At 42.7% G+C, this 12,379-nt stretch overlaps 1 protein-coding gene, 1 long non-coding RNA gene and 1 pseudogene across 2 annotated transcripts in view; 2 read left to right on the top strand and 1 right to left on the bottom strand.

Moving 5' to 3' along the window:
- Positions 1-8,476, top strand: part of IWS1 (interacts with SUPT6H, CTD assembly factor 1) — a 52,356-nt gene extending 43,880 nt beyond the window's left edge. Inside the window, exons 14-15 of the transcript XR_003970736.1 lie at positions 5,425-5,565; positions 6,421-8,476. The gene's annotated coding sequence lies outside the window, so the exon portion shown is untranslated. The remainder of the gene's footprint in view (positions 1-5,424; positions 5,566-6,420) is intronic.
- LOC115520265 lies at positions 1,771-2,266 on the bottom strand (annotated as a pseudogene).
- A 533-nt stretch (positions 8,477-9,009) lies between the features above and the next one.
- On the top strand, positions 9,010-10,536 carry LOC115520266. The gene is made up of 2 exons (XR_003970738.1): positions 9,010-9,361; positions 10,312-10,536. It is a non-coding gene; the product is annotated as an uncharacterized LOC115520266 (long non-coding RNA).
- Positions 10,537-12,379: the final 1,843 nt, after the last annotated feature.

The following is a 12,379-nucleotide window of genomic DNA, read 5'->3' on the forward strand; positions in this document are numbered from 1 at the left end:
GCTTTTGATACCTTCTTTGGAGAACTACTTATTCAAATATTTTGCCCATTTTTTAAATAAGCTGTTGAGTTGTTGGAATTCCTTATATATTGTGGATAATAAATAACTCCTTATCAGATAAATAATTTGCAAATATTTTCCCCATTTCATTCTTTATTCTTTTTTTAATTTTATTTTTTTTAATATATGAAGTTTACTTTTTTTTAATGTATATTAGATATTTTATTTTATTTTTTTTATATATATGAAATTTATTGACAAATTGGTTTCCATACAACACCCAGTGCTCATCCCAAAAGGTGCCCTCCTCAATACCCATCACCCACCCTCCCCTCCCTCCCACCCCCCCATCAACCCTCAGTTTGTTCTCAGTTTTTAACAGTCTCTTATGCTTTGGCTCTCTCCCACTCTAACCTCTTTTTTTTTTTTTTTTCCTTCCCCTCCCCCATGGGTTCCTGTTAAGTTTCTCAGGATCCACATAAGAGTGAAACCATATGGTATCTGTCTTTCTCTGTATGGCTTATTTCACTTAGCATCACACTCTCCAGTTCCATCCACGTTGCTACAAAGGGCCATATTTCATTTTTTCTCATTGCCACATAGTATTCCATTGTGTATATATACCACAATTTCTTTATCCATTCATTAGTTGATGGACATTTAGGCTCTTTCCATAATTTGGCTATTGTTGAGAGTGCTGCTATGAACATTGGGGTACAAGTGCCCCTATGCATCAGTACTCCTGTATCCCTTGGATAAATTCCTAGCAGTGCTATTGCTGGGTCATAGGGTAGGTCTATTTTTAATTTTCTGAGGAACCTCCACACTGCTTTCCAGAGCGGCTGCACCAGTTTGCATTCCCACCAACAGTGCAAGAGGGTTCCCGTTTCTCCACATCCTCTCCAGCATCTATAGTCTCCTGATTTGTTCATTTTGGCCACTCTGACTGGCGTGAGGTGATACCTGAGTGTGGTTTTGATTTGTATTTCCCTGATAAGGAGCGATGCTGAACATCTTTTCATGTGCCTGTTGGCCATCTGGATGTCTTCTTTAGAGAGGTGTCTATTCATGTTTTCTGCCCATTTCTTCACTGGGTTATTTGTTTTTCGGGTGTGGAGTTTGGTGAGCTCTTTATAGATTTTAGATACTAGCCCTTTGTCCGATATGTCATTTGCAAATATCTTTTCCCATTCCGTTGGTTGCCTTTTAGTTTTGTTGGTTGTTTGCTGTGCAGAAGCTTTTTATCTTCATAAGGTCCCAGTAATTCACTTTTGCTTTTAATTCCCTTGCCTTTGGGGATGTGTCGAGTAAGAGATTGCTACGGCTGAGGTCAGAGAGGTCTTTTCCTGCTTTCTCCTCTAAGGTTTTGATGGTTTCCTGTCTCACATTTAGGTCCTTTATCCATTTTGAGTTTATTTTTGTAAATGGTGTGAGAAAGTGGTCTAGTTTCAACCTTCTGCATGTTGCTGTCCAGTTCTCCCAGCACCATTTGTTAAAGAGGCTGTCTTTTTTCCATTGGATGTTCTTTCCTGCTTTGTCAAAGATGAGTTGGCCGTACGTTTGTGGGTCTAGTTCTGGGGTTTCTATTCTATTCCATTTGTCTGTGTGTCTGTTTTTGTGCCATAATATATGAAGTTTATTGTCAAATTGGTTTCCATACAACACGCAATGCTCATCCCAAAAGGTGCCCTCCTCAATACCCATCACCCACCCACCCCCTCCCACCCCCCATCAATCATTCTTTATTCTCATTGAATGGCCTTGGTTCCCTTGTCAAAAGTCATTTCTGGGCTCAATTCCATCAGGCTATGTCTGTCTTTGTGCCAGAGTGACACTTTTTTGTGGCGTTTTTTGCAACAAGAACCAAGTTTTGGTTTTTTTCTCACATTTGAAGTATCCCTTGATGACATCCTTGGCCTGCAACTGTTTGCCATAGTCCTTAAGCACCACAGAACAGCAACCAACCACTTAATGGGGTTTTCCCTCTGTCAGTTTTACAGAGGCCTACCCATTCCCCTAATTTCTTATAACCTTAATTAGATTGATTTTGGTGTTCAGCACAAAGGGCCTCCACCAACTTGACACACATGGGCTCATCAAAGTTGGATATAAGCACACAAAGGTGGGTTTGGCCCTTGTCTAAGGCTTTGGCAGCTTCACGAATTCCACATGCTAGGCCGTCATGGATGAGGGTGGTCTTCAGCACCTCTTGTAAAACAGTGTTAACCTCCATTACACTTCCAGCAGCAATGACTTCCTCAGTCATGGAGGTGGGTTATGGGTGGAGCCCAATTTTGAGTGCACCCAATCCTCTGCCTCCACGTGACTGAGGGAAAGAGAGCATGGCACTGTTGTGATTACTATAGGTTTGTAGCAAATCCTAAAGTGTGAGTCTTCTAAATTTGTTCTTCAAGATTGTTTTGACTATTTGGGGTCCCTTGAGATTTCATACGAAACTTAGGATTGATTATTCTATTTCTTCAATAAACGTCATTGGGGTGTTCATAGGGACTGCACTGGTTCCATAGATCACTTTGGGTAGTGCTGGACATTTTAACAATATTAAGTCTTCCAGTCTATGAACACAGGATCTGTATATTCTCTTTCATTTCTTTGAGCAACATTTTGTAGTTTTCAGTGTGTAGGGATGTGTTTATAGACATTTTCTTTGTAGTTATGATAATTACATATACTAAGCTACAAATATTTTTAAACTGTAATTTCAATCACATACAAAAGCTACTTTATAGTCTAGCCCTTTTTATGTTACTGAAATCATAAATCACATTTATATATATTGTGTACCCACTAACAGACTTCTAGTTATTTTTTATGCTTTTATATTTTAAATCCTGTAAAAGAAGTTATGATAATTATAAAACTAAGTTTTATATTTATCCGTGTAATTAGCTCTACTGGAAAGATTTACATTTTTGTATGGCTTCGAATTACTTACTAGTATCCTTTCAATTTGGAGGACCACCTTAAGCATTTCTTGTGGAGCTTGTCTATTGGTAGTGAATTTCCACAGTGCTTGTTTGTCTGGGAATGTGTTAATTTCTCCCTCATTTTGGAAGGATAGTTTTTGCCAGATACAGAATTCTCGGTTGATGGGGGTTTTTTCTTGCAGCATTTTAATTATATCATCCAACTGCCTTCTGGCCTGCCAAGATTGTGCCCTGGGAGCCAGAGAGGGACCCCTTTACTAGTAAAATGCTCTGCAATTTTGTTTTGTTTTGTTTTGTTTTGGAGGGCATTAGATTAACCATTGTTTCCAAATTGACTTCTCACCCACCTGCATACTACTCTTCCTCTTAGAGATTGTCAGGCCAGGCTCCATATGGTCTCTGTTATGATCTTCCCCTCCTGCCGTAGAGGTAGCCGTTTTCCCATCTCATGCACTGTGGAACACGTACGTGTAGTGTGGAGTTAAGTGAGGTCGGTTACCTGTATATAAAAGGATTGCTGAGATGTTCGAGAAGTCCTGAGAGGTGGAATTGCCTAGTGTAGACATGGTCTAGAAATGTTACAAAAATGCATGTGTCTCAAGTTGGCTGATTTTGGTATGTTGAGCTACAGATAGGCATTTCATATGTTCATTGGTTTTTTTAAAGAAAGTGGTGGGCTGTATCACAGTATTACTAGTATGCCTCATTTTAAGCAAGCTCAGTACATAAATGTAAAGATTTGACCAAAACTTGGAGATGACCGTTTGTAAAAGGATTTACTATAAGATTTTTAAAAAACATTCTTGCTGCCTCAAAGCAGGATTTGAATTAAAAGAAGGATATGAAGGAACAACTAGGGAAAACACCACTCACTCTGGGGGAGGAGGGTTTGGGTCTGTGCTCCCCAGGACTAGCTCAGTTCTTACAAAGACCTGTGCCTGACGGATGCACGGAGAGAGGCTCAAAGCTTATCAGGCCCTAGGGCAGCGAGTCATTCCTTAGGTTTATTTGACTAGAGAGCAATGAGTGAGGCTTTAAATAAAACTTCATAAATGTTTTATGATGGCATGTTAAAAAGTGGATTGAAAGTAAAGGAACATGGAGTTTGGTCTCCAATATGTGAGGATCTCCGTGGGTGAGGGAAATCAGTGCTCACGGTTTGAGAGTCAGGAGAGAAAAGGAGAGAGGTTTATTTGATTGCCCGCCCTTTGAGTTTTGAGAAGAAGTGATTTCTTTGTAATTCTCTCGTTTCTTGTATGTTTTGAACAAGAAGTTACTTTTTTTGGCTAGAGATAGCAGAGAAATAGAGTTCCCCAGACCAGTTCTGTGTGAGACCAGCACAGGTCAGGGAAGCACTGGTCTCTCGAAGAACTTACCTGTGGATGACCAGTGTAGTTATGGACAGCCATTCCAAGCTGACCTCTTTTGAAACCCATGTCAGGGGGAAGGAGGACCAAGTCAAAGAGGCCATGGGGTCCCAGGGGACAAGAACCATGTCCATATTGTTGTCACCATTCGGTGTGTTGAGCTGAACTAATATATGGCACTTCACATTTTGACATCAATGGTACTTAATTCTTTGAGATGATATTGTCCCTATTTTACAGATGAATAAAATGGTGTTCTGGCCAGCTTCCCTTTATTCATATGCACCCAGCTGTTCTCTGTCTGCATCACACTTTCTTGCCCTGTCTCCTCAAATATCCACCAACCTTGCTCCCTCACTTCCTTTGATCTCTGTTAAAATGTCATCTTATTGATGACACCTTGCCTAACTTTTCTTATAGGAGAAAGCACCTGCCCCTTGCTTTATTTTCCCGGGAGCGCTTTGCACCATCCAACTTACTATATATTGACTTGTTTGTTGTTGAGTATATCCTCCTCCTTAGAGTGGGAGCTCCATGAGGGCAGGAACTCCATCCGTTCTATTTACTGATGTATCCCCAGCAACCAGAACAAAGTCTGTCATGAAGTACACAGTAAATTTGGCTAATGAATAGTCCCTACTTCCACTTTTCTTCATTCGTTAACCAATTCATTCAACAAACACTGAGCCCTATAGGTGCCAGATTCTCTCAATAGCAGAGGACCAAAGATGAACCAGCTAGCTTCTGCCCTTAATTAGGTCACAATGTGAGGAGGGACCCAGGAAAGCAAACTTAATTATAAATGCATTATGGTGGGTTTACTGGGGGCACAACTAGAAGAGATCAAGAAAAACTTCATGCAGGAGATGGTGTGGAGTTGACTTCTGAGGGGCAAGGATGATTATGATGGATAACATTTATTGAGTGCTTACTGTGTGCCATGCCTCTCCACTAAACAATTTGAGTAATATCATTTAAGGCTGTTAACAGTTTTATGACATAAATGCTGATATGACCTTTATATTAGGGATGCAGAAAGAGGCTCAGGACGAAGGTCATAGAGCTAGTAGTTGGAGCTGAGGTTCAAATCTGGCTTTTTCTGGTTCCAGATCTCAGGCTTTAACTACGTGCTGGGCAGACAAGCAAGGAAGACATCGTGAGCAGAAGAAGCAATGTATCACAAGGATTGGAACTCCCCCAGGTGTATCCAGGAAATTACAATGATTCCAGGAAATGTGAGACAAGATGAGGTAGGAGTGTGCCACAATTTGAAGGTGGACTTATAGGCCACAGGTTTTCTTACCTGGGCCTCCCGATTCCTTTCTCTTTCCTCCTTCCGGAGTAACTTGCTCTTGCTACTGTATTAGTCTTCTGAATATGCTGTGATCTGAAGGATGAATTGCATGGTTGAAGCAGGGGATCAACCATATGGTCATAGTAGCGCTGATGGGAGACGGAGTCTCTGAGTTGGATAGTAACTGAGAACAAAGGGGACACAACAGATTGAAACATCTTTGGAGAGAGAACTGTTAGAACTTGTTCTGTTTGGCCATTAGAGTTGGAGAAGGAAGAGGCTAAGCCTGGATGGATAGGAGGGTAGGGAACCATTAATGAGGACAGAGCGTAGATGGGCAAGCCCAACGGGAGTAGCGAAAATGGCGAGTGAGGGTGATCTGAAGTTCCCAGGGCTCCCTGAGCAAGGAGATGCGCAATGCCAGTCTGGATGTACATGGCTGGTGCTCTGAGTGGAGTGGAGTCACAAAGCTGGCAGACATCAGCTACTGGGTATTTCTTTAAGTGCCAAGAAAGAGAGGCAGGAGTCTTGGAGTGGGACCTTTGGGAACACCAGCCATGAATGCTAGGCATTGTCTCAGTACTTGACATCTTTGGGTGGGTATCTACATTGTTTTCAGATCCTCTCTTGTGAAATCATCAGACACATGTCTAAACCATTCAGGGAAGCTTTTGAAATTTTCTTGGCTTAAAAAAAAAAGTGTCTGAGAGCATGGAGTCTCCTTACAGCATTTTTTTCTATAGATGTCTGAGCAAGATGGCAGGTTAGAAGCCCCTTCAGTCAACCCAGCTGTTTTTTTTTTTTTTTCTAGTGGCTTCCACAACCCCACCTGGATTCACAGCCACAGTGAGCTCTCTTATCCATCAAATGTGACTGGAAGCTTGATATGGACCCATTTCAGCCCAGCCGTGCCTGCAGCTCACAGCACTCGCTAAGTGTCCAGGTGAATCTGGCCGGGTCTCCTGACCATCACCCCTGCGGGAGGCCTTCCTTCTCTTCAGAGTGGTAGCTAGCACAAAGCACCTTGGCCAAGTGCCCATGTGCACACAGGAGGACCCAGGGGAGAGGGCCAAGGTCAGACGGAGAGCCCCAGCCACTCACTATCTTTGTTCTCCCCTCCTTGGTCAGCAGTGTCCCAGGTTCTGGTTGGGAAGGCAGAGGGGAAGAATGACTTTGCCTCAGACCGCCTCCCAGCTCAGGCAGTGTAGGGCCGTGCGTTATTGAGGTAGGACTCTTCATGGTGGTTTTCTTGTCATTCAGGAATTGTCATTCATCTGCTCATTCAGGAATTTGTTGAGATCACTTTCAGTGGAGGAACGGGAACAAGGATGGATGTGCCAAGAGAGGGTGCTTTGGGGTCATATGACCCCAAGTCCTATTCCCCTTCTGCCACCTGTGGGCTATGTGGTCTAGGGCAAAGTCACTTTAGCTCACTAAGCTTTGGTTTCCTCCTCCTGAGGGCATCGATGCCCACTGCACAGAGAGGTCATAGGGGCGCAAGTGCTCAGAAGGATGCCCAGCACACAGTAGGTAGCTTAATAGGTAGGGCTACCTCATTGTGATTTTTCAGTTTCCTCTGTGTTTCAGTCTCACTGCTTAATTTAACATTGGATTTGGTGATATGTGGCTTCACATTTCCTTTACCTCAGCTAGCAGCTGAGGATTACGTGCTCAGGCTCTGGAGTTTGCCCAGACCTAGTCTCAAATCCTGGCTCCGCCAGCACACTCACTGTTTGACTTCACCTGAGTAACTACCGATTGGTCCCCGTGGGGATGATGGTGGCGCACCCCACCCCCTTGTAGAGAGGTTGTTAGAAGGAAATAGGATCGTGCATGGGCATTGCTTGGTACATGGGAAATGCTCAAGTATCGGTGTTCATCTTGTGAATATTGCCACCCTGAGAAGGCACATTCTTATTCCAAAATTGGGCACTTGCCATTGTTCAAACTATTCAACAAATCTTGACATTAGCTTCTGAGTCTTTTGAATGCCCATAATGGTAAGAAACTTTCAAGAAAGAGCAGGTTTGGGGGAAGACTGAGAAGGTATTCAGAGGCAAATCTGCTGATTGACATGGCTGGTGAATTAAGATAATTATCTTTCCAGTCAAAAACATTGTGTTTCTTGTAACCCATGCAAATGCGTGCACAAGAGGCCTTCCAGCAGTGTGGGCAGAGGCCTCCAGAGGCGCGACTTGGTTCATTACCACTCACTCGTTACTGTTATTTTTTAATTGGAAAGTGAAACCTGCCCATGCTTAAAAAAGAAACATCTCAAAGAATAAAAGTGAAAAAATCTCTCTACCACACAGAGGCAGTCTACAGTTTCCAACTCTCCTCAAGGAGAGTGGAATGTGGCTATATATGGTCCCTTTCAAAACAGCAAATGGGGGCCCAGCAGGCACACTGTTCTGCACCTTTTTCTTCCCTCTCATGAAGCTCTCCTGAGGGTATGGCTTTCAAGGACTTCCCTCTACAGAGAGGCACAGACTATTGAAGAAATGCCCAGGGAAGGCCTTTGGGACTCCCCAGATTCTTAAACACTGTGGTGGCCGGTAACTGGCCCTGCTCCTCGCTCTGACGTGCCTATTTGTCAGCTCTCTCACTTTAAATCATTTTCCATTCACTTCCTTAGCCAGCGCTAATAGTTGGACTTCTGGAGGGAGAGAGAGGGAGGAAGGGAAGGAGAGAGGGAGAAGATAAATTGAGGGAGAAAGAAAGGGAAGAGAGGAGAGGGAGAGGAAAGGTGGGGCAGGGAGGGTCTTTCACCCATGGCCATCTGGTTGTTATGAATTGAACTGTGTTCCGGGAATGCAAGCTGGTAGAGCCACTCTGGAAAACAGTATGGAGGTTCCTCAAAAAACTAAAAATAGAACTACCCTACGACCCAGCAATTGCACTACTAGGCATTTATCCATGGGATACAGGTGTGCTGTTTCGAAGGGGCACATGCACCCCCATGTTTATAGCGCCAAAGTATGGAAAGAGCCCAAATGTCCATCGATGGATGAATGGATAAAGAAGATGTGGTATATACATACAATGGAGTATTACTTGGCAATCAAAAAGAATGAAATCTTGCCATTTGCAACTACGTGGATGGAACTGGAGGGCATTATGCTGAGTGAAATTAGTCAGAGAAAGACAAAAATCATATGACTTCACTCATAGGAGGACTTTGATGAACATAAGGGAAGGGAAACAAAAATAATATAAAAACAGGGAGGAGGACAAAACAGAAGACACTCATAAATATAGAGAACAAACTGAGGGTTACGGGAGGGGTTGTGGGAGGGGGGGATGGGCTAAATGGGTAAGGGGCACTAAGGAATCTACTCCTGAAATCATTGTTGCACTATATGCTAACTAATTTGGATGTAAACTTTAAAAAAATAAAATATAAAATTAAAAAAAAAATGAACTGTGTTCCTTCCAAATTCATACATTGAAGTTCTAACCCCCAGGACTCCACAATGTGACCTTTTTTGGAAATAAGGGTTATTGCTGGTGTAATTAGTTAAGATTAGGTCATACTAAAGTAGGGTGGGTCCTTATTTTAGTGGGACTGGTGTCCTCACAAAAAGGGGAAATTGGGAAACAGATGCACACACAGGGAGAACACCCTGTGAAGATGAAGACAAAAATGAGGGTGACACCAACGCTTGCCAGCAAAGCTTCAGGAAGTAGGAGAGAAGCATGAACAGAACCAGCCCTGCTGACCCCTTGATCTTGGATTTCCAGCCTCCAGAACGGTGAGACGATAAATGTCTGTTATTTAAGCCGCCCAGTTCATGTACTTTGTTAGGGCAGCCTTCGCTGACTAACAAATACCCTGGGGAGAGACAGGCTGCCAGCCCTGAAACCTCCCATGTCAGAAAAGGAGAACCAACATGTTCCTCGCCTTCAGTATTTGCTGGCCCCCATCTATGCAGTCGTCCATAGCTTTCCATTTTCCACTGGGGACCTGAGCCATAATAACAAGCACTATAAACTAAAGGCAAGACTTAAAACTAGAAGCTTTGGCCACCCCAAAATTTGCCTCCTGAAGTCTCTAGACCAAATGAACAGGTCCATGCTTACCCATGGGCTTTTAGTGCCAGCAGCTCCCAGACTCAACCTACAGGTGTTTGCCCCTAGAGAGGCAACATGGGTGGCATACTGGGTACTCACCAGAACGGAAGCCCACACTGGAGCAGAGCCAGATACTTATGGGGGGAGATTCTTGTTATGTTCTGGACAGTGGAAAAAAGCTTCCTGTAAAGTTAAAGCTGCAACTTTATTAAGATGGAAATGCTACTACGGGATCAAACTTAACCTGGCCCTATGGGGTGTCGTGACTCCATGAGGACATGGCCACATACCCTGCCACTAGATTAACATGCCAAAGTCCCCAGCGATGTCTCATCCCTTGCTCAATGGGGATAAGAGGTAGGGCAGCCCCACTCACAAAACGAGAAAGTCAATGATCTCTTTACCAATGGAGTGAGCACAGGGCATAAAAAGGCCAAACAGTGGGCAATCTCAGCCTATGGCCCATATTCAGACACTCCAAATTCTGTATGGGGGAGAGACCAAAGCATCCAATGGGCCGAGCCGAGTGCAATACTTCTAGCCATAGCATATGCCCTTGACAAACATTTTCCTAAGATTTCTATTTTTACCAACTCCTGGTTGGGAGCTAAAAGGCTAACTATTTGATCAGGACTTCAGCAAAATGTGGGATGAGAACCTGACATGAACCAGCTCTGTGACTGCCCTTAGCCTGTGCCCACTCATCATCTAGCATTTAGCTACCACCATCTGGAGAGAAAGGCACTGTCATCTGCCACTCAAGTACTTTGCTCCATGAAAGACACTGAGGACAAGTCTGGATCTGTAACTGACACCCATCGGATGGAACTCTTACTGCCAGAGTGGGCAACACCATTTGGACAATACCCAGAAGGCCGTCAGATTCCTCTACTGCTGGGTGCAGATGACCCCTGACTTTAACCCCTACTGTATTGCTGTGTACTTTCCTTACCTAAGTTCCTGGCAAGGACAGGTATATATCAACACATAGTCCTAGATGACTTATTGGCTGCTGAGGGGAGTGAGGTCTGCATATTTAGCACATCTTGCTACATGTTTTAAAGATAGCCAGAGGCATGCATCAAAGAGGCCATAATAACACTCTATGGACTAAACAAATGGAACAAGTCAAAATCTCCTTTTCTGACCTTATTCTCCTTACAGACTAGCTGCAAACAGGCTTTGAAATTCTAGTTTTTACTCTCACAGGATTCTGGGGCTTTAAAATCTTTATTATGGGCTCCAAACTCAGGCATTATGAATTAACATACAACTAAAATTATAAAGCAACATGGGTCTGAGGGATGGATTGTTATATTATGAGCCAAAGATAACCTCTTGTATATTGGCCTTACGTTTTTAGCTTATTCATAGTGGCCTAGGACCTGTTAGCTCAAAAGCCTGCTGATGGAAAACTCAAATTTTACACATACAGTGGTTTTAAAAATAGCTCAGACAAGCAGATTTTTTAGCCATTTGCAGTCTGTCTGCTTTGCATACCCCAGGAAAGTACACCTAACATCTGCTAGCCATAGATAAAATAAACCCAGTAGCTATAAAAGACTCCACACTGGTGCTGCCCTTCAGAGCTTCATGTCCCAGAGGCTCTCAGTGTTGTGACTGAGTGACATCCTCTAGACACACAAGCTTGCTCCCTGCTCTCCCTCCCCTTCTGGATGGACAGTTTCATGCTCTGAGGGATTTCCTTCATCATGCCAACCTGGCCAGATGTCATCCAAATAAAGCTCATTGTGTGCTACTGCCACCTAGTGGTCATATCGTTTTCTGTGATCAACCCCCAAATGCCTAGGCATTTATACATTTATCAACCAGTTTTGGGTTTTATTATTTTTCTCTATTGTTTTTCTGTTTTCTATTTAGTTTCTGCTCTAATATTTATTATTTCCTTTATTCTTCTTAATTTGTATTTCATTTGCCCTTCTTTATCTAGTTTTCTCAGGTGAAACAGCAATCGTAGATTTGAGATCTTTCTTCTTTTCCATCTATTTATTGGATGGAAACCTCTGTGGTATTTAGTGTTATAAATTTCCCTCTAAACACTGCTTCCGACGCATTCCACAAATTTGGTATATTTTGTTTCCATTTTCATTCAAGTCTAAATACTTTCTCTTTTCCCTTTGAATTCATTTTTTTTTAACTCACATATTATTGTATAACATATAACTCACATATAACTCACATGTGTTATTTAGTTTTCAATATTTGGGAATTTTATACATTTCTGTCATTGACTTATAATGCCATTGTAGTCAGAGAACACACTTTGTATGAGATGAATAACTTTACAATTTTTAGCTGCTTTGTGGCCATGGAATAGGGTCTATTATGGTGTTTTTTTCTTTTTTTAATGTTTATTTATTTTGATGGAGAGAAAGAGAGAGTACATGAAAGCAGGGGAAGGAGCAGAGAGAGAAAGAGAGAGACAGAGAGAGGAGAGGGAGAGAATCCAAGCAGGCTCTATGCTGACAGCTGACAATGTGGAGCTTGATCTTAACCAACTGTGAGGTCATGACCTGAGCCAAAATCAAGAGTCAGACACTTAACCAACTGGGCCACCCAGGCACCCCTATTATGGTAAGTATTTTGTGTGCACTTGAATACAATGTGTATTTTGCTGAATTTAGAAGAGTATTCCACAAATCAATTAGGTCAATTCGTAGTATTGTAGTATTCTAGTT

This window comes from Lynx canadensis, chromosome C1 (assembly GCF_007474595.2).
Source record: "Lynx canadensis isolate LIC74 chromosome C1, mLynCan4.pri.v2, whole genome shotgun sequence".
Taxonomy (NCBI): Eukaryota; Metazoa; Chordata; class Mammalia; order Carnivora; family Felidae; genus Lynx; species Lynx canadensis.